Source organism: Neomonachus schauinslandi, chromosome 11 (genome assembly GCF_002201575.2).
Source record: "Neomonachus schauinslandi chromosome 11, ASM220157v2, whole genome shotgun sequence".
NCBI classification, from domain to species: Eukaryota; Metazoa; Chordata; class Mammalia; order Carnivora; family Phocidae; genus Neomonachus; species Neomonachus schauinslandi.
The window spans coordinates 80,112,796-80,116,486 of NC_058413.1; the positions used below are offsets into that span (position 1 = coordinate 80,112,796).

The window sequence follows — 3,691 nt, forward strand, 5'->3', positions numbered from 1 at the left end:
TTTCAGGAAAAAAATGACAAGAACACATAAAAAACTTGAAATCATTCATTGAACTATGATCTCTCAGCAGAGAAAGAGACTTTGAATTCCTCTCCTTCTGAAAGCAGAAATCACTTCCAAAATGTCCCTCACTTGTGTAAATCTTTCCCAAGTTTGATGTACTTCACCTCATAAAAGGAACATTATTTTTAATCATTTAAAGGAAAAGAAATAAAATAGGGAAGGCGGGTTTCTCATGTTAAACACTTTTGGAGAAAGGTCACATCTCTGAAGCAACTTTGCAATATACAGAGCCTATAAAAATTAGCAAGTGATACTCATTCAAGCACCTTAATTAACTGTACTTCATATAGTTTTATAGCTGGGATGAGGCTCAAACAAAAACAAAACAGAACAAAATAAAAAACCAGCTAGCACAGAGCTGTTTATAAATAAAAAAAAGAAAGAAAAGAAAACCCAACTTTAAAATATTGATTACTGTGAGGTGCAATCAAATGAAAATTAACCCCGGATGACAAAACAACTTTCTAATTACATAAATAAGTCCTATTATGCACTGAAAATTTCCGCTATCAGAATTTCCTGATTACAGTAAAATGGGAACGGTAAGTAAACATGGTAACTTGATTCTTTTTGGGTCTCCTGGTCCAGCTGCCCTCCATAAGAGTCTCTGGGTTTTCAACAAAGCATGACCAGTCCTTCTGAAGAGGTAGGGTGAATAGCAACCATGTTGTCAAAGTCAGCTTTTGTTGCTCCCATTTTAACTGCAACAGCAAAACCCTGCAGCATTTCATCACACCCGATTCCTTGTGTATGGATCCCAACCACCTTTTCCTCTGTGGTGGCACAAACCATTTTCATCACACATTTTGTTTTCTTTTTGGTAACCACGTGATATATTGGGGTAAAGGTGGTTGAATAGGTCTTCACATTTTCTTTTCAATATTTATAAATGGCCTCATCTTCTGTGAGTCCCACTATCCCAAACAGGAGGGCGGGGGGGGGGGGGGGTGGCTGAAGATGACTGTGGGGAAGTTGTCATAGTCTAATTTGGAATATTCTTTGCATTCCAAAAGTCTATGGGCAAGTTTTCAGCCAGCAGCTATGGCACCTGGAGTAAGAAGAGCTTTTCTACACATGTCCCCAACTGCATAGATGCCTTTTACGCTGGTATTCTGGAATTCATCTACTATGATATGACCTTTGTCATCGGTTTGAATCCCCACTTTGTTTAAATTCAGACTCCACTGGAGTTTGGGTCCCACCCAATGGCCCATAGCAGGCAGTCAACATCTGGAATTGTGGTCAAGATGGGTTTCCTACCAGGAACTTAAGTAATCATGCACAGTTCCAAGCCTGAGGAAGTCTTTTTAACTTCCTTGACCTGTGAGTACTTCAGGACCTCTATGCCAGAATTCTCCAGCTCTTCAGTGCAGTTTGAACTGATAATTGAATCAAAATTTCTAAGTACCTTATCAAGCTGGTATCATTAGTGATGTCTTTGAACCCAGAGCAGAAAGAATCCCAGCTATCGCTACCACAATGTAGCCTGCACCAACAATGACACTGCAGCCAGGCAATTCTTCCAATTGGGAAAATCCATCACTGGTTATTCCTAGGTTGGCACCGGGGATCTGGCTCTCCTGAGGACATGAGGGCAAGCCACCTATGGCAATCAGGATGCAAGAAGCAGTGTATTTGTTCCCATTGACCTCTACTGTGGGCTCGAGATCACACGTGAATGATGCGAGGCCCTGGATGATTTCTATATGGGACTTGGTTAGATTATTTTGATAGATGGTATTCAGGCAGCTCACATAGGCATCATGCTTTTCCTTTATAACGTGCCAATTGAATTTACTCTTACAACTTTGAAAGCCGTAATCAACATGATCGTGCATGAATTCAGAGTGGACAGTTGTGTTCCACATTACCTTTTTGGGTACACATCCAACATTCACGCATGTGCTGCCCAGCTTGTGGCTCTCCACCATGGCGGCCCTAGCACCCAGCTCTGCCACCCTGCGTGCACTGGCCAGACAGCCCGAGCAGCCCCCATTACCAGGTAGTCTTAAGAGGCCACGATGACGGCGGCGGGCGGAGGGCACTGTGGCTGAGGCTCTGGCCTGCACGTCATGGAACCAGAGAGGGCGTGGGTGGGCCCTGGCAGAGGCAGTGGAAAGCGGGGGAAGGCGCGCGCTGCCCGCCGCTAGCTTGGGCCAGGTGCTGGTGCTCAGGGCATGGGGCAGCAGGGCCATGCACGCGAAGTCTATTGCCTACTATTTTTCAAATATTTCTTTATATTTTCTTTTATTTTGGTTTTGCTTTCTTCTTACTCTTTTGCTTCTTTTGGTGTTATCTTTTTCTTCTTAAAAAATGTTTATGGTATTTTACAGTCCACAACAGATTGGGAATTAATATAAACATACAAACAAGCAAAACTTGATTCCTCGATAGTTAGGAACGCTGGTACAGATAACCTCTGAGCCCCTTAGAGAGTTGGGGACCACTGCTGTGGACAACTTCTGAGTCTCCTCGGAGAGTTGGCAATTGCTGCTTTTTTTTTTTTTAAAGATTTTATTTATTTATTTGAGAGAGAATGAGAGATAGAGAGCATGAGAGGGAGGAGGGTCAGAGGGAGAAGGAGACTCCCCGCTGAGCAGGGAGCCCGATGCAGGACTCGATCCCGTGACTCCAGTATCATGACCTGAGCCGAAGGCAGTCGCTTAATCAACTGAGCCACCCAGGCGCCCGGCAATTGCTGCTTTTGATAATCTCTGAACCCTCTCATATACTTGGATACTGCTGGGGTAGGTAGATAAACTCTTAGCTCCTGTACACTTTTCTGATCCTGTGGCTGTTATTAGTGTTGATAACAAGTTCCACACAATAAAAAAATCAGGGACAAGATGCACAGAATGCAGGTACTGCTGGCTCAGCCCATGCAGCTTGAGGCTCCTCCACACAGTATATAGCCAACACTTGGTATAATAGCTCCTGATTTTGTTTTGGGAAAAGAACCTTTATCCAGAACCTTCATCATCTTTCAGCCAAGAAAAGAAACCTCACCCTTTTCAGCCAAGTAATGAGCATGTGAGCAAATCTGGCCAAGCAGATATTCTTACCCTAAAATTTGAACCTAGAGCTTGAAATAATTGGAGTTTATATGTTGTGAATATAGAATACCTTGAAGATATGGTCGTTGGCTCCTGAGACCCATATTACTGGGACCACTCCTCTTATTCTTATGCTTTATGAATCCAGGTCTCTGGATTTTTCATTATATGAGTTCCCCTATATCTTTCCAAAGTCTTTTTGTTATCTACAACTGAAAAGACTTAAATGATATTCTCTGCTTACAATGTACAAATTCCCATAGTATGTTCAGTCATACATTAAATAAGGACAATTTGGTTTTATGTATCCTTTATAAAAGGAGCTCCAGGGCCTAAGAAATATGTCTACTACATACCCCTGTTCACAGGGCCTGATTTTGCTTAAAGAAGTGATTAGAGGAGGTTTTTGATGTATGACTAGATGACATTTCCTACCCAGCCTAAAAATGCTTCTTGGAAGAATGCTCCAGGGGCCATTGCAAAGCCAGCAGGGTTGAGATCTTTCTTTTACATTCTCTAGATATGTGCTCACTTCTGCATCCCTACATTTCCTATCTCCTCAGCAACATCTTCCC

At 42.6% G+C, this 3,691-nt stretch overlaps 1 pseudogene; it reads right to left on the reverse strand.

The window, feature by feature from the left end:
* Window positions 1-678: 678 nt before the first annotated feature.
* LOC110571004 lies at window positions 679-2,258 on the reverse strand (annotated as a pseudogene).
* Between the last annotated feature and the right edge of the window lie 1,433 nt (window positions 2,259-3,691).